Source organism: Lissotriton vulgaris, chromosome 7 (genome assembly GCF_964263255.1).
Source record: "Lissotriton vulgaris chromosome 7, aLisVul1.2, whole genome shotgun sequence".
NCBI lineage: Eukaryota > Metazoa > Chordata > Amphibia > Caudata > Salamandridae > Lissotriton > Lissotriton vulgaris.
This window is the reverse complement of record NC_141695.1, coordinates 1,365,870,291-1,365,889,370: the sequence shown is the minus strand read 5'-3', so window position 1 is coordinate 1,365,889,370 and position 19,080 is coordinate 1,365,870,291. Positions and strand designations below refer to the sequence as shown.

The window sequence follows — 19,080 nt, the reverse complement described above, 5'->3', positions numbered from 1 at the left end:
TACAGCGCCAGAAAACAGGCAGAGCGCTCCCAGGCGCTCCGGGGGAAGCACAGCGCTTCCTGCAGGCAAATGCAGCTCCTCCATGCTGCAACAAGGTCCCAGAGATTCCAAGGGGCAAGCAAAGTCCCCCCCTCAGCCCAGCAAGGCAGAGGGGTCCCCCAGGAGTCCAGGAAAGTCCATCAGAGGTCCAGGAGCTGGGCAGGACCCAGGGATTCCCCTGAGCCCCAGCAGCAGCATGCCCCTGGCAGATTCAAGTCAGAAACAAGAACAATTTGGAAGGGGATACAACCCCTTTTTATACAGTGCAAAACCTTTGAAGTTCTTTGAAGTCCTTTGAAGCAGGCAGTGTGAGAACCAGCTGGACTGGTTTAGAGGGAAGTCCCCTTCAGTATCAGGGACAGAGGTGTCAGTCGCCCAGCGGGAGGTGGAGCCAGCTTTGTAGTTACACAGGAACAGCCCTTCACTATCAGGTGCCATCTCCTCCCACTTCCCTGGCAGCAGATGCTGCCTTTCATCCATGGGCTGACTTCAGACAACCTCCTGGGCTCTCCAGCCCCTGTCATCCTCAAACCAGACAGTCAATCCACAAGCAGGCCCATGCACTCTGGGCCAGGCTCACCAGCCAATCACACGCTAGCACCAACGTGCACAAATATGCCAACTTCCAAAAGTAGGACTTCTAGACTAGACACAGCCATGCTGCATACATCATTTTGCAGCATTCATTCTCACGAGTTCTCTCATACCAAACTCGCCCCTGCACTCCCCACGCATCAGGAACTACCATGGGCATACATACTCCCCATTCATTCCTATGGGAGGGCAGGTCACTCACCATTCATCCACAGAGAGCTCAAGCACTTTATACTGTACCACAGTGAAAAAGTGCGCAGAGGCCTAAAATCACCAATACCAGGTTCCATAAATAGGCTAGGAAAACGCAAAAAGTCTAGGGGTGAACCTGCCTAATGGGCCGGGTCCAACACAACCCCCTTCCAGCCAAAACGCAGGGTAGACCAATCACACCACTGATGGGCTTCACTGCTTTGGGCGACAAAACCACGGACACGGCCTCGCACAGCAGGGACACCGTCCAGTTTTTCGCCACTCTGAACCTACCTGGTTTCCTCCAAATAATAACTCTCTGACTCAACTAGGGTACCCCACTGGTACACACTAGTCATCCACAGCCAAGACCAGGCCATAGGCCATCCAAATCACAGGTCCTAACTAATCCACAGAGTGGGGGGTAGTAACCCCTGGCATACAATAGCCATGCTCCACTCTCTCTCTCAGTGTAGCTACAACCACCACTGATCCAACAACCTAGGGACCATACCCTCAGGCTGACCAGAGGTCACGGGAAAGAATGCCCCACCCTACCTCTACTTCTGGGTTTCCGCACCCTCACAGAAAAGCACTTCACCAGAACACAATTCTCCTACCAGATCAGGACCTCACTCCATCACTGGTCTACCACCTGGAAACTATTCTACTTCTGAGGTACAAAGCACACAGCACAGTCCCTCTTCAAGCAGGTGGGGGGACACAGCACACAGCAAAGCCCCCTTTCCTCTACCTTGGTGAAAACAACAAACTGCAGGTGAGCCCCAGAACACACAGCAAGGGCAGCCCCCTCAGTCTCTTCAGCTGATCCACTTTGGTAGAGATTCCTCTTGACCTAGAAGTTTCCTAATCTCCCAACCTAAGATCTAAACCCTCAGGTTACACCGGGGTCAGAAGTAAGGACACCGTCCCTCTGCACCCCCTTCCAGTATCAGTATGTCTCAGGCTAGACAGAGCACACGCCAGCGGCGTATCAGCGACACATTCTCCTCCAGTACTCCCTATCAGGTCAGGCCACACCCCAACCCGGCTTTCCCCCCTCCTCGGGGAACGACCTCCAGAGGCCCCACAAATGGTCAAGCACTCTAGACGGTCAAATGCTCAGCGAGCCAGGACTTCTGCACCCTCCACTTAGGAGCGGTACTGCCCAACACTAGGACCGCCGGAGTTCTGGTTACAGACACTCCCCGTCCTCTAGACACAGGAAGATCCTCCTCAAATGACCTATGTACAGCTTAGACCCCTGACCTGGCGCTCCCTTAAGGAACCCTCCAGGCCCTGAGATAGGGTTTCAGGCCAACGTGGGACACACCGTCCCACACTCACTCCGCCTCCACTGAGACAGGGCGTGAGCCCCTACACCCCTACCATACTACTGGGACCAAGCTGGGTTGCACATGAACCTCTTCCCCTTTATAGGATCATCAGATACACAAGCCACTCCTTTTGGAACCACTCCCTAATGCCTCTGCAAGACATCTAGCACACCGCCAGACATCCACCTTCTTGTCCAGTGCCTCTGCAGGACCTCCTGCACACCACCAGAGGTACACCTCTCATGCAAGCTCTTTAACAAAAAGAAAACTCACACCAACTCCTCCAGTTCAGCACATCACTCATTCGCACACTCCCCCCCTCAGACTGGTAAGGCAGTTACTACCACCCCTGATCACTCAACCTGACCACACGTGACACAGGTACCAAACTCTGGGAGCGGGGAATGGGAATTAACACACTGGACACATTAAAGCTGCCACCACTGGATCCTACCACACTGGGGAATCCAGACACACACACTACACTCAGGGAACAACCACCCTCCTGAGCTAGTCATTTCTCCTCACACTCCCTCTCTTCCATCTACCCACACAGGGACAGGATTTGGGATTGGACAAGGGACCCAGCAAGGGATTCCTAATCTATGGGAACCTCCCCCCTCTAATGGCGTCCCGCCCTGTCACTTTCTCTCATCTGCCACTAAACATAAAGCGCAGAAACACATTTGAAAATGACACTCTTTGAGGAAAAAAATCAAAAACAATAATCCCAAACATGTGACTATCTGAAAAAAACAATTGCAGAGTTTTGTAATGTAGCCAGTTGTCGCTATGGCACTGCGCAAACACAAGTCCAAAATCCGCACTGCTGACCAACAATGTTAGAACTGGCTATTTCTGGTAGGCTAAGGCTGACGCCATAGCCAGGCAGAAACCACCATTCTAGTCAGGGCAAGGAAGTCACACGCCAAGATAACCTCTGCTCACCCCCTTGGTAGCTTGGCTCAAGCAGTAAGGCTAAACTCGGAGGCAATGTGTAAAGCATTTGCGCCAGCGCACAACAGCAACAACATACTAGGCACACCACAGAAGAGACTCCACACAAGGTTATTATAAAAATAACTTTTGTATTGTAAAAACACATCAGATAAAATCACACATATACATTGTGCCAACTGGCACAGGCAATATTCACAGGGATTATGTACACAAGACAGGGCCACAAGGGCCACTGTCATATTCAGATATCGCACTTCTAGATAAAATGTAGAATATAAAATCACTTCTAGAATGAAATAGTAAAACATAAAATGGTAATCACAAAGATAACAACCAGTAACCACTGGTAACAGGAACCAGGACCTTACTAGGACCACCTGTACTAAGAAAGAAGAACCACCTAAGTATCACACAGCATTAGGGGTCTAAGAAAGAATACATTACTCATGATGCAATAAACCTACATTCAGAGGAGTAGAAAAGACAACCACCTAAGTATCACTCAGCATTTAGGGGTCTAGGAAAAGGACACATTACCCATGATGCAATAACCTACATTCAGAGGAGTAAGAATAGAGCACATGATGCAATAAACTACAGTCAGGGGTGCAGCGCAAGAAGACACATGATGACTAAACATTCAGAGGTGCAGCGCATGGAAAGGAAGACACATAATGCATAAACATTCAGAGGTGCTAAGAATCAATAGCGCAAAAACTCACACAAGCAATAACTATTTAAAAGCATAGAAATCACATTGCGCCTACACTACATAAGCCACTACCTGTGGCAGTCCCTAGGCCAACTGGCCTTGTGGGGCAAAGATGCCCTGGGTCCAAAGTCAGGGCGCGCTGCCATGCAGCGCCAGTCCAAAGTACAAAAAGCCTAAACGTGGCAGGTGCCCACAAAGTGCTGGGCACCTGGGCATCGCAATAAAATAAACTGCGACAGGGTCCTCACTGACCCTTGGGCGCAAACTGCGCCATGCTGGAGCCACACAGGCTCTGGGACACATACACTGTGCACGTTGGAGCCACACAGGCTCTGGCCAACACTGGTCAAACGTTGGAGCCACACAGGCTCTTAAAAACACATATGGCCCCTCTGAGCCATGCAGGCTCTCTCAGCGAAATACCCCCTCTGAGCCTAGCAGGCTCGTAGAACATCTATGGGGTCGTTGGAGCCCCCTCTGGGGCTCGATGTCACGGAAATGGCCCCCGAGCCTCTCTGGGCCCATAAAACAAATCTGCCCCCTTAGAGCCTCCATGGCTCTGAACACACGTTAGGGGCAAGGAGCCTCTCGGGGCTCTACACGCGTTGGGGCGACCCGCTGCCAACCGGGGCCGCCCTTGAAGCCCTCGTGGCTTCATATGCACCAGGAGCGTGACGTTGGGGCGGCCCACTGCCATCTGGGGCCGCCCTTGAAGCCTTCGTGGCTTCAATGCATCGAGCGCGAGCTCGCGCTTCGGGAGGGGCGGACACCGACGACGTGTCCCGGCGCCCCTCCCCTCTTCTCTGCCTCGCCCTGCCCCAGCCCAGACTCACCGGCGGGCTCCTCCGGGCGGCGGCTCTTCCTCGCTCGCGGTGGGGGCAGGCACCGTCAATGTGCCTCGCGCCCCCGCCACGTCTCTCCGCCTCTCTCCTCCAATGCCGCCGGGCTCCCTCAGCTCACGGGAGCCCGGCCGACCTGCGGCCATACAGCGCCATCTTCACTCCTCTCCCCGGCCATCTTCAAAACACGCCCGGGAGCCAGCCAATGACAGCGCGGCTCCCGGGACCAGCCCCTGGGAGATGCCGAGCCGTCAGCCAATCAGGGCGCGGCCTCGGCGATGACGCGGCGGCGCTGGGCCAATCCCAGCGCGGCGTTACTGGAGGGGCTCGTCTCGCTGGGCCAATAGGAGCGCGGCGGCTTCGATCTTCGCTACCGCAGCTCCTGGTCCTCGTCCTGGCCCCGGGCAGCGGCAATCACGGCGTGGGCATCCAAAGTCGGACAAAATTAACAATAAGCGAGGTGGGCACTCGCCAGGGCGGCCAAAGCGCTCCTCAGCGCTATAATCCAAATAAAATTCTCTACAGCGCCAGAAAACAGGCAGAGCGCTCCCAGGCGCTCCGGGGGAAGCACAGCGCTTCCTGCAGGCAAATGCAGCTCCTCCATGCTGCAACAAGGTCCCAGAGATTCCAAGGGGCAAGCAAAGTCCCCCCCTCAGCCCAGCAAGGCAGAGGGGTCCCCCAGGAGTCCAGGAAAGTCCATCAGAGGTCCAGGAGCTGGGCAGGACCCAGGGATTCCCCTGAGCCCCAGCAGCAGCATGCCCCTGGCAGATTCAAGTCAGAAACAAGAACAATTTGGAAGGGGATACAACCCCTTTTTATACAGTGCAAAACCTTTGAAGTTCTTTGAAGTCCTTTGAAGCAGGCAGTGTGAGAACCAGCTGGACTGGTTTAGAGGGAAGTCCCCTTCAGTATCAGGGACAGAGGTGTCAGTCGCCCAGCGGGAGGTGGAGCCAGCTTTGTAGTTACACAGGAACAGCCCTTCACTATCAGGTGCCATCTCCTCCCACTTCCCTGGCAGCAGATGCTGCCTTTCATCCATGGGCTGACTTCAGACAACCTCCTGGGCTCTCCAGCCCCTGTCATCCTCAAACCAGACAGTCAATCCACAAGCAGGCCCATGCACTCTGGGCCAGGCTCACCAGCCAATCACACGCTAGCACCAACGTGCACAAATATGCCAACTTCCAAAAGTAGGACTTCTAGACTAGACACAGCCATGCTGCATACATCATTTTGCAGCATTCATTCTCACGAGTTCTCTCATACCAAACTCGCCCCTGCACTCCCCACGCATCAGGAACTACCATGGGCATACATACTCCCCATTCATTCCTATGGGAGGGCAGGTCACTCACCATTCATCCACAGAGAGCTCAAGCACTTTATACTGTACCACAGTGAAAAAGTGCGTAGAGGCCTAAAATCACCAATACCAGGTTCCATAAATAGGCTAGGAAAACGCAAAAAGTCTAGGGGTGAACCTGCCTAATGGGCCGGGTCCAACAGGGTGGTATTAGGAAACACGATTTCAGGGATCAAAGGAGACGTGCCTAATGAATGCACAACTGAGACAATAGACCGGCACGGCAAGATGAGCCTCGAGCGGGGCCATCTGCCTTGCAGTGTCATCCCCCTCGTCATAAAGACATCCTCAAAGGAACACGTGTCTTCCGCAAGAGTTTGGGAATCCCAGGGTCATGAAGCGAACAGTGTCCATTCGCTGGCTACTTGAGGGCAAGAAACAAAATGGATGCCATATCTAAAATGGAACCCGTGGGTTCAGATAAAGAAACCCACGAAACAGACGAATGGTTTAGGTTAGCACAGCGAAAACGCGTACACCCACTAAACTCGTCATTTGCGATTCATAGATACCAGACTCGACCATATTCGAGCGAGTCGAAAACACCACTTACAATTGTCACGGAACCTCACTCTGACCCTGTGCCCCATGGGAACAGTCCAGTCCGAACTACAAAAGCCATGTCCTTCCCAGAACGGAATCAAGCATCCGAGGACCGGACCGGTTTCGAGGTAACACCTCTCATCAGCCCGGCTAGCTTGACTCCAGTGGTGTGGAGTGCCTGGGACCCACGTCTGAGCATCCCCAGCGCACTTATGGCGAATTTGCAAACAAAACAGGTGATGGACCGAATGTGGATCAATGTCACACATTCACCCCGGTCCGGTCCTCAGATGCTTGATTCCGTTCTGGGAAGGACATGGCTTTTGTAGTTCGGACTGGACTGTTCCCATGGGGCACAGGGTCAGAGCTGATTGCATATCGCCATTGTCTAACCCAGGGTGGTGTGGAGTGCAAAAAAACGATGGATTTGGGCCCAGATCTTTGGACTGGGGTGAATGTGTGACATTGATCCACATTCTGTCCATCACCTGTTTTGTTTGCAATTACCGCCATAAGTGCGCTGGGGATGCTCAGACGTGGGTCCCAGGCACTCCACACCACTGGAGTCAAGCTAGCCGGGCTGATGAGAGGTGTTACCTCGAAACCGGTCCGGTCCTCGGATGCTTGATTCCGTTCTGGGAAGGACATGGCTTTTGTAGTTCGGACTGGACTGTTCCCATGGGGCACAGGGTCAGAGCTGATTTGCATATCACCATCGTCTAACCCAGGGTGGTGTGGAGTGCAAAAAAAACGATGGATTTGGGCCCAGATCTTTGGACTGGGGTGAATGTGTGACATTGATCCACATTCTGTCCATCACCTGTTTTGTTTGCAATTACCGCCATAAGTGCGCTGGGGATGCTCAGACGTGGGTCCCAGGCACTCCACACCACTGGAGTCAAGCTAGCAGGGCTGATGAGAGGTGTTACCTCGAAACCGGTCCGGTCCTCGGATGCTTGATTCCGTTCTGGGAAGGACATGGCTTTTGTAGTTCGGACTGGATTGTTCCCATGGGGCACAGGGTCAGAGCTGATTTGCATATCGCCATTGTCTAACCCAGGGTGGTGTGGAGTGCAAAAAAACGATGGATTTGGGCTAAGATCTTTGGACTGGGGTGAATGTGTGACATTGATCCACATTCTGTCCATCACCTGTTTTGTTTGCAATAAAAAACTTTGGGTCCGGCAGTTAATTTTGTACAAATTAAGCTCCGAGCAACAAAGCCTGTTAGAAGGCCCAGGTAACAGAACTATGTGTGGGGGAAGTATCTGGCACCTCCACGATGTACTGGGCCATGTCAACCACGTGTGTTTACAAGGAATGACGGGGCAAGTGTAAGTTGGTAGGTTGGATGTGTTGTGTTTTTACTTAGGCCTGAATAATATGTGGATGTGTGAGGGGTTTGAAAGAGCGTGTGATGCTTATAACCAGGGTCAATGGAAGTAAGTGATTCTGCAGCTGCAGCGTTTTAAATCTACCACACAATCAAGCATCTGCTCCATAATTTGCAGATTTTAGCAAAAACATTTTTTGTATCTCGAACAGATCAAACCGTGCTGAAAATACAGCGACATGTATTGCCACACAATGATAGGCCATACGAAAGATTGCCTGGTCACCTTTAGTGGCTTATTCTCCTATTTGGGTATTAAAACTAGTGAGGGGAAACCTTAATCAAGACGTGTAAAAATGACAAAATAATGAAGTAATATACTGAAAGAATTTGTGCCCCATTATACAGCATAATTTTCCTTTTCTCCCCACATAATTTAGTCAACCTTGCCGCATAATTTGTCCCTCATAATTCCACTACCTGTTTATAACATAGGATTTGTGATGGAGGTGAAGATGTTCCACACAGTTCTGTATGATTTTGGTCTCCAACAAGGCGAGCAGCTGTTTGTCATCCTCATTATTAGTGGGCTCTGGTTATGTGGTAAATCGAAAATTTCCGTTAAGTTTGTTTAAGAAGAATCAGTAATATGACTTTAGGTGGTTGACCAGTAGGCCTTGATATCCCTTATTTGCCACATTTCAGGGTCACCCTTCCTGACTTACCCATTTGTAAACACATAATAAAGCAAGCATTAGCAAAGGAAATAGTTCTGATGTTGTCATATTAAAACAAGCCTACATTGGCCTACAGTGCCCTTGTGGGAGGCAGCACCCTGCAAGAAACAGCTCGGGCATGGTAGAAGTGCCTGCGGAGCTGCAAGACACTTGAAAATGAAAAACAACTCTTTTTAAAAAGAAAAAAAAATAGGAAACACTGAAATTGACCAAGGAGACCCAAGCATAAAAAGGGGCTATTTGTTTTTTCAATCGGCTGTGTACAGGCTACATGAAGTAACTCACAATGATTGCATTCAATGGCTAAAGTGAGCTCACCGTTTGCCCCATGCTGTATGCTCCCGTGGGCAAAAGGCAAATGTGACTAGCACAACATGCCAATGGATGAAGAGTGCAGGCTAAAAGGTGCCTATTCGTAAACATACTATAAATATTTTGTGGGTTGAATCAAAAGGTATCGGTTGCCACTACAACTACGCAATAGTGTGGCCCCATTCAAAGAAAAGGTTTAAAAAATGCACACATAGATTTCCAACACTGTCAATACAGATTTCTGGATTTTTGGAATTCACAAAGATTTCCATGGTTATGCCTGCCAGACTGTGACAGTCCAAGGTTTTTAGCTGAGCTCTGGGGAAAGTTGTAAATATCTTTCTGCTCATGTAACAAGTCATTTTCGCCTGCGCAATCGCTTGCAATGTATAATTGTGCATGGAGGTGGAGAATGCTTTCTTTTCTTTGCACATGTCTTACTTCCTTCCTTTCCCTTTTACCCTCTCTCTAGAGGCTTGTTTTCCCACATGGAGAAAAATGCACCGTCACTAATTTTGGAGTTGCTCTGTCCTCCCACACTGGAAAGGGATTTTCTCATGCTTTTGGCAAGAGTAAATCTCTAACCTTTCCCACATTTCTGGCCTGTCGCATGGGTAGGAAGGAGACGCAGGGATCTTTAAGCACATGCGAATGCCCACCAAAGTATGTGGCCTAATGGCCAGCGCTGCAGGCTTTGGAGCTTGGGACCACGGTACGAATCTCGGCGGCGGATCAACATTCTGTGACCCTGGGCAAATCACGAAACCCCCCTGTGCCTAGTAAAAAAAATATGTACCCTTGTGTAATGTAACTAGTGATCATGTAAGACGCTCCAATAACTTCGGGACTTAATTACATAAACCAGCATAAATAAAAAGTATTTATTTGTGGTTGTGCACAAATGCCTGGAGATTACCCCCACTCTACTCATTGCAACGGAGCAGCACATTTACTCAGTGTTGGACTTGGCCTTTTTCCCCAACATTTTTCGCTTTTGACCCCCTTGTCTAGGATGTCTCCCCCATGGGATTAAACCTGTATAGGCCATGAGTGGTGTGAGACACCTTGTTAATATGTAATGCTATGTAATGGTGTGAGCACTTGTAAATTTCCCCATTTTAAAAATGCACCTGACTAAAAGGTACTGTGTTTAAAATGGATGCCATGGCCATGGGTTTTGCCACTGGACTGCCATAGGTCAGCGGTCTAGATAATATTACCCAGCTACCCCTATCTTTTGGAGGGAAAGCCTGGCACCCAGGGTGCTCACCCCCTCCCCTTAAGTCAGTTTAGGCCAGCTTTGCCAACATTCTAGCAGGTTCTGGCACTGCCTAAGAAGAGGGTATAAGTAAGGGGGAAGTGCCACCAGAGAGTCAGTCAGAGCTGGGACAAGGAAGAGAGGGGACCTGCTGTGAGGTGCTACCGCCACATGGGCCTGTGAGCTGGGCCCTGCACCCCTATAAACCCCCCCTCTGCTGTCCCCATGGGCCCCTGACAAGGGAGGGCCCCTATCCAGGTCACTGACGCTGTTTGATCCAGGTACCACGCCAGAGCTGAGTGGGAGAAGCGCCCAGGAGGTGAGGAGTGGGACTGTCAACCCCCCTCTTGTGAAGCTGTGACCCTGGGGAAGTGCTGGGTCGTGAGGAGCTGGCTGGAGGAACTGTTGCCCCTTTTGAGGTACTGCCTGGCAAGCGCTATTCTGGGGAGGTTGATGACCCCAAGGAAGTTGTGGCCCCCTGTGGAAGCGCTGGACTGGGAGGAGCTGCCCGGGGAGGATTGTGTCCCCGAGGAACTGTGTCTCGCTGACCTGCCTCAGTCAACCAGCCCCTGTACTGCCTAACCAGCGGTGCGCTGTGAATAGCGCCATAGTGCTGAGGAGACTGTGAGGGGAAATAGCGTTGGAGGAGCCTACCCTCGTTGTGGCGCGTTTGCTGCATGATTAATAAATAATAAAGGGGAGCCTACCCCTTATTGCGGCCGTCCTCAACGCTGCAGCCCGAGGAGTGTTGGTGCTGCCCTGCGCCGGGGATAGATTGTTGAAAATCACCGCCACGGCCCGGCGCCACCTTAGAGGGACCCCTGCTGCTGCTAGCGCTGTTGCGGCTGCCCCCGGAGTGAGGAGAGGGCCGCCGGAGTGAAGTCAGGGCCGCGCTAGGCCCTGAAGCCGTCAGGGCCTGCGTCACGTGACGGGGGCGTCCGGCCCCCTCATTGGCTGCGCCCCCGCCGCGCACGGATTGGCTGCCCAGCCGGGAAGCCAGGAAGAAGCCTGCGGAAGCTGCCGAAAAGCCCCGGGTTCCCGTGAGGCAGAGGGAACCCGGGCGAAGCTGATGGAGGTGTGGCGGGGCTCCCGTGGTGAAGAGGGAGCCCCTATGGAGTCGGTAAACCGAAGGGAGGCCGGAAGAAGCTAGCCGGCTGTGTTGCGGGGCTCCCGTGGTGAAGAGGGAGCCCCGATAGTGCCTACCCCGCCGGTGAGTGCCCCAAAGAGAGCCCGCCCTGGCCTAAGGAAGCCCCGGGTCCCCGTGAGGAAGTATGGGCCCGGGTGAAGAGGGAGACCGGCTGTCGTGAGGAGGGGGCATCGAAGCACGGGTTCGGTGCCTGCCCCAGCCCCTGCCTCAGAAGCCCGGTGAAGCGCTGTTGCTGGCGGGGCTCTTCTGAGCTGTAGAGAGCCCCGCGCACCCAAGTTGGCCGCATTGAACCCCCCGGGCCCCCGTAAGGAGGAGAGGCCCGGGTGATGCCGAGAGAAGGGGGGGCCTCGAGGCACATTGCCGGTGCCTGCCCCCTCCCCTGGAAAGGAGCCCTGCGTCCTGTTGTGGAGAGCCCAAGGTTCCTGAGAAAGGAGAGGAGCCCGGCGGAGGGCCGAAGCCAGCTGGAGGCGTTTTGTGGGGCCCCCAAAGTGGAGAGGGAGCCCCGGTTGTGCAGCAGAGGCCTGAGTGAGGCCTTGCGGGCCCCGAGTGGCCTATGCAGGATTGAGGAGCATCAAGTGCAGCCGGTGAGTGGGGCCTGTCTTAAGTTGGTGGAGGGGGGGCAACGGGGTACATTGCCGGTGCCCGCCCCCGGGGACTGTGTTACCTTAGCAGGTGTCCCGTCTGGCAGGAGGCCCCTGCAACTTGGGCTCGAGAAGGATTGAACTGCCCTAAATCGCCTGCACCTAACTGTCCTACCAGGCAACTCGGGAGCAAGCCGGTTGCCCTTATTGAATATTTTGGGATAGAGAGCCACATTCCCCCTCATTGCAAAGATGGGTTCCTACTGTATGGGTTGCCCTGAGGTCCCCAGTTATTAAGGAAGCCTGAGGAAGGAAATGTCTAAGGGAACCTAGAAGTATAGGGGTGCAAATGGTTGCCTGCTGAATGTTACCTGCTCATGCCAGGGCTTGATACGCTGAACCAGGTGATATGCCTAATGTAATGCACATTTTTACCCGTTGCCTGATGTTCCCTTGATTTAGGCCTGCTCCTCCTGATGTTTAATACCGCTAGGTTTATGGTAGAGGAAGCCTTGCTGTTTTATTACAGGTGTTCCTGGTCCAGAAGTATGGCCCCTCCCTGATGTTAGTACTGGGTGTTCTGCCTAATGTTGGTCTATAGGTTGACCTGGCGTGTCATTCCAGGCCCCTGGTTATATCCCAGTGCTTATTTAATCCAGGTGTTCCTGTTTGTTGGGATTTACGGTGATGCCCTGAAGTTTTCTTTTACAGAGGTGGGTTAGCGTGAAACTACCAAGGATGAGAGCCTGAGTTGGCCCCGCCATTGTGACCCAAGGTTTACTCAATAACAATGTAAACATTCTTCTTTATTTTCAGCTTTGGACTTACAGACTCAGCCCTTACTTTCCATGTAAATAATTCCCCCTTTATACACTTGGCTCTGGCGCCAATTGGCGTCCTGTTGTGACACTACTGTTTTGCATTTTTGCCTTGCAGGTTGGAAACACTACTAAACTACTTATCTTTTTCAAACTCAAACTGGTGTCCTGCCTCTTTTGTGGTGTGCCTGGTGTGTTGACTGTGGGTACTGCGTGAATGCTTCACATGTCCTCCGAAGTTTGGCCTGCCCGCTTGGTTCCATGCTACCCCCTTGGAGATTTGGATAACCCCCATTTCTTACACTCAGGCATACATCTGTGTTATTCTTTTTCTTTTTATGAGTGTGAAGTGCAAAAAGCGATTCTACTTTTCAAAAACACATGCTGGCTTAAAAATGTATACGCGTCGGTGTCGTTCGTGTCTGACAAGCACTGAGTAAACAATATGCAGCATCGAGCCGGCAGAAAGTGCAGTAAATCACCTGTGTAATGAGACAATCAGAGCCGGCAGCAGTGGCCCATTATTAAACGAGCTGCAACAAGATAACTTTCTCTCCCCTGGCTTCTACTCTGTTCAGATGGCAAACACGAGGAAAATAATAATCAACAGATACAAAGCAAGAGCACATTGTAAAATAACTCGGTCTCTCGAACTCAGCAAATAGATGTGTAAAGTGAGCCTGCTCAGCAGAACAGGTTCAGCAGCTCTGTGGAGCAGGCAACCAGAGCAGCACCCTGGAGGCAGACTGGCGGTGCACACATTTCAATCTCTCTACCACCTCACAGATTCCGCAAACTGAAAACAGCGCTGTGCACCCACGAGCAGAGGGCTAAGAAAAGGAGTTGCGAGGGGTAGGAGGAGTTGTGGGAGGCACAGGGACAAAATAGTGCTACTGCTCACAATTTAAACAAGCATTTGCAATGCAATAGGACTCGCATTTAAGCGAGACCTATTGCATTGGAAAGGGGAGTGCGGGCCGGCACTTGGGGAAGGGGGGCGAGAGGGGGGCAGAGAAGTCACAGACTGTGGGAGGGGGCGTGGCGGACACAGGGAAGAAAATAGTGTTTCGAGTAAAGGGGCCAGTAGGCATGGAAGGATACAAATACCTGACATGGCTGTCATGGGGAGGGACTAACAAGCTAAAAACCAATCAGAAGGCAGCATTTATAACCTAAGCCAATGAAGCAGATGGGCCGGAGAGTGGACGGAGCTTCCACAAAGCTTCCACACTATAGTGTATACTGCATGCCTTGCCAGAGAAGGTGATTTAAATTGTTTGGGGCGGCGTTACTGATCTTGTACCAGCAGGCAATGAATGCTCCTTGCCTTGCCAGGGACTGTTTCATTTGGCGGAACTCCAGCCAAATCTGTGCTTTTGAAAAATAGTTCGGGAAATTAAGCATGATTCTGTATGCCTTGAATACAGCGCTGTACACATTTGTTGGGTCTCTTCCTCTCAGGGCGTCCCTGCCATATGTGATTGTTGGTAGTATTTTAGTTTCAGCTACCCGGGAGAGAAGGAGCAGTGTCAGACCTGTCAGTTTTGATTTGAGGTTCCTCAGTATCACTTCTAAAGCCAGCCCTTTCCTTTTGATGGCTTCTCTCTGTGTGGCGAATAGGCTCCCATTGTTGATAACTATGCCTAGTTATTTGCAGTTGACTGCAAACTGAATCTATGCGTTTCCCAAGGTACCAGGCAGGGTTTTTTCCTGCCATTTTTGATGGTCCTTGTTTTTGTCTTCTCAAGGTCTACTTCCAGGGAGCTCTCCGCAGTGTATGCCTACATTGCATTGAGAAGGTGGTGCAGACCCACCTGTGTGTGGCTGACCAGGACCACATCATCGGCATACAGAAGGCTGCATAGTGTCATGCCCCACAGCCTGGGGTCATGCTAAATGTAGGATTTTAGAATATGCGTCAGATCCACCATGTAGTTGTAGAGGATGAATAGTGTGAGGGTGAGCACACAACCCAGTTTTAGCCCTTTGGTGGTTGAGATTCACCTGTAGAGGTGTGTGCACTCGCACAGCTTCAAATGCACCCAGGTGTCTGTGTGGAGTAGGAATAACGTGTCCAGCAAAGCCAGCAGGATGTTCCAGTTAGCCAGTTTCTTCCAGAGCCTTGCCCGATCTATGCTGCCAAAAGCTGCCTGAAAGTCAATTAAGCAGAAGTGGAGAGGCGACTTGGAGGACTGCGCCTTGTTTATGAGTAGTGTATTTGCCAAGATGTTGGTTATTGTGCCAGTTGTTTTGGAAATTCCGGTTTGGTTAAGTGGAATGATTGCATTTGTTGACGCCCAAGTTGTGAGTTCTTTTAGCAGGGTGCCTGGAAAGTATTTTGCCTTGCTGTTGATCAAGGCGATCATGTGATAGTGTTTTGGTGAGGATTTGTCTCCGCTTTTGTACATTGAAGAGATGACTGAGCCTTTCCAAGAGCCTGGGAGTTTACCCAATGATCTAATTTCACAGAAGAGGGGATCTAAAGCCTCTGCTCAATAGTCCGCATCTTTCTTGTATAGTGTCGTAGGGATGCCTTTGGGGCTCAGGTCCCTTCTCTCTTGCATTTAACAATTTGGCGTTTGATTAGGGCTATGTGAGATTGACTGGGGTTGTGGTGATGGCCATCAGTTATGTGGGGGAAGTATGGTGTAGGGCCCCCTCTGCAATCCATGTCTGTGATAGGGGTATCTTCTGTCGGGTTTGTAGCAGTTCAGAAGTCTTGACAATTGAAGTGGGCTCTCAGAAAGTTTGCCCAAGTCTCCTCTGAGATGTTAGATAGATACCACTACCCCATGGAATTGGCACATGATTTTGATTAACGTGCCCCAGAAGCAAGTACTATTTTTTGACTTGATGTCATAAAATAACTTTGCCCAAAACTCATTTTCCCGAATTCTCTTGACATCCCAATTTAATTTTTTGAACAAGCTTCTTTGTTAGCGGAGTGGTAGTTGGTTGAAGGAATTCCCAGGTTTGTGTCTCAGTGACCTAAGCATGGTGTTTATGGCCCTATTGATTTGCTTCAGGTGTTTCCACTGGGCGATGGGAATTCTTCCCTCTTCCCTGGATGTTAGGTGAGAGGTTATGTTATGTTAATATAACTTTTTAGGTGCACGAATACCCGGAGGTGTCTTGGCGCTATATCTTGTTTTGGGTGAAATGGCAAAGGAGTTTGCTAGGCTGGTAGTGACGCTTTTCCATCTGTTGATGAAGCCACTTGCGGTTGTTGCTTGTGCTTGTAGTAGATTTACAGCAGATTAGAATACCCCCTTTGTAATTGCTAACATAGTTTTGATTCTCTTGAAGTTGATCGTATAGCTGGAGTGTGGTACTCCTGCCGAGCATTACAATACGATGGAATTTGCTAGGAGGAGCGTCTCCTGTGGTCGCTGGTTGCTGTCCCCTTTGATCCCTAGACAGAATGGGGAGACACGATGGAACAGTGAGAGGGAGACAATGTAATGTAATGTAATGTAATGTAATGTAAAAATTACTTATAAAGCGCAGCATACACCGGACGGTTTCTTGGCGCTGTTCACTATATTCGGTGGGAGGCAGAGGGGGGTGAGAAAAGCCTATGAATAGGCACTGCGGAAGAGGTGGGTTTTAAGGAGAGACCTAAATTGAAGATGGGAGCAAGAGAGTCTAAGTTCCAATGGGAGAGAGTTCCAAAATGAGGGGGCCAGAAAAGAAAATCTGAGACCTCCATGTTTTTTGCGCCTGTATCTGGGTGCCTGGAGGAGTGCTTGGTCAGAGGATCGGAGGTGCCTGGAGGGGACATAGCGATGTAGGAGGGAAGAGATGAAGGAAGGGCCGATGCCGGCCAAAGATTTATGAGTCAGACAGCCAAGTTTGAACTTGCAGCGCTCTGATACAGGAAGCCAATGAAGGGTTTTGAGCAGAGGGTGGACGTGATGATGTTTGGGTTGATGATAAATTAGGCGAGCTGCCTGGTTTTGTATCAACTGCAATCGTTTGATCTGATATTGAGGGATTCCTACATACAGAGCGTTAGCGTAGTCGATCCGAGAGATGACTAGGGCCAGCAATGCCAGAGTGAGGGCTTCGGTGGTCAGGAAGTGGGCTATTTTTCGGATCTTCCTAAGCTGAAAAAAGCAAGAGGACACAGTGGCATTGACCTGATGTTTCATAGAGAGATCGTGGGAGATGTAAACCCCTAGGCTTTTCACTTTGTCAGCAGGGTGGGGGGGGGGGCAAGTGAGAGGGGCCAGAAAGTGGAGTTCCAAGGGTTGGATGGGCCTCCGACAAGAACAAGCTCCGTCTTGTCGGGATTAAGTTTGAGATGGTGGGCGCCCATCCAATTGCTAATATGGCAGAGGGTGGATTGGAAATTTTGGGCCGCATCGTCAGAGGAGTCAAGGTTGAAGACAAGCTGAATGTTGTCTGCATAATTAAATGCAGAGACATTCCAACCCCGGAGGGAACGGATCAGGGGGGTGAGATACAGGTTAAAAAGAAGTGGTGACAAGGACGAACCCTGTGGAACACCGCAGGTAAGCATCCTCCTGTCAGCCGAAAACTGGGAGAGTCGGACAGATTGGTGGCGGTCCGTCAGAAAGGAACGGACCCAGTTAAGGGCCGTCCCACCGATGCCCGCTTCTTTGACACGGTCGACCAAGATGGTGTGGTCGACCGTGTCAAAGGCAGCCGACAGATCCAGAAGGACCAAGGCTTGGCTGATGTTGGAGTCAGCGCCTCTACGGAGTTCCTCCATGACAGAGAGGATAACCGCCTCGGTCGAGTGTGCAGGTCTGAACCCGGCTTGCTGGGAATCAAGGAAGTTGGAGTCTTCGATGAAGGAACTGAGGACGCTGGTCGCGTGAGACTCAAGTACCTTACTCAAGTAAGGGAGCAGGGAAATGGGGCGGCAATTGCCCAGAACCCCGGGATCAGCGTTGGGTTTTTTTAATATAGGGACCACCTCAGCGTTCTTAAACTGGCTGGGAACCTGACCGAGCAGTAGAGAGTTGTTCAGAAGGGCCAGCGGAGGGGCGGGGCAAGCCGAGAAGGCGGCCCAGAGAATCGTAGGGGGGCAACAATCTGTGGGGGAACCAGATGAAATTTTATTAAGTAGGGAGAGAAAGTCTTCCTCTGGTATGGAGGGGAGCTGAGTGAGGGAGTGGGGGTTAAAGGAGGGGGTGACCTCAGAGAGGGCCGTCGCCGGCGGTCCGGAAGATATACTGTTTTTGATTTTACTGATTTACTGACCACTCAACCCAGCTACCTAACACCCGATCTCTCAATTTACATCCTGATGATCCTGCATCCTTTATTTATGGAACATAATGTCAATACACTTAGTACTATACTGGACATATTAGATGTCATGTTCTATAAAGATACATGTATCACCAGTTAACTATGTATCACCTTATACATCACGTGCATAAGCAGTATATATATGTCATTTTTCCCATATAATGTATGAACATCAAGGAGTCATTAGATAATTGTTTGCTGTTTTATATATTGCTTATTTAAACTGTTCCTGTATATCTGTTTATCTGTCCAAATGTATGTATTAATTACAGATTGTATGCAATCACTGAGGCTTCAACATACCCAGAATGAATATAACATCGTGGGGTTAATAAGCCACATCACCAGTGTCGATTATAGCCCCTTGATATTGCCAACCAAATGGTGTAATAACATACCCAATCAGTGTCAACTAATATGTATGAGCGAACATACATTGGTTCCATCCAATAAAGAAAATCGTTGGAGTGACACTCGACTGTACCCTGACTTCAGGAATGGCGATGTGTCCTCTATCCCATTAGTCAATAAAGATTTAATCTGAATATAGAAACTTTTCCCTTTGACTCGCGTTTTACACAAACGGAGAGTCCTTCCTCGATTTCGAATGGTGATCCTCTCTGATAGGCTAACTCGCGCCCACGTGACTATTCCAACACGGAAGTAATCCGTGCGGCCGACAAGCGGTGCTCACTTTCGGACTGACGCTGATAGAGACCAACACGCTAGACTGGCTCTCCATTGATCTTTTGAATTGCTTGGCGGAACCCAGCCTAATCGGAGGATTCCCTTGGCGGTACCAGGCTCCACCAATACGGACGCTCGAGGTATGAACTCGGCGGGAGTTTTCCAGCACCCCCGCCCCAGTATTAAGATTTTAGCCATTCGCCAACACACTATTTGAATTATTCCCTGACTATGTCCCATCCGATTTCATTCACCAGGTGACAATCGGACTCGAAATATTTTGAAAATAAACACGAAACCGGAGCATTACCACCGGAACGCCCGAGGGGGCACCGGTAGGAACGCGCT

General features: G+C 50.8%; 1 pseudogene; it reads left to right on the top strand.

Moving 5' to 3' along the window:
* The window catches only part of LOC147703715 (endogenous retrovirus group V member 1 Env polyprotein-like), a 60,711-nt pseudogene that overhangs the window by 36,490 nt on the left and 5,141 nt on the right, over positions 1-19,080 (top strand).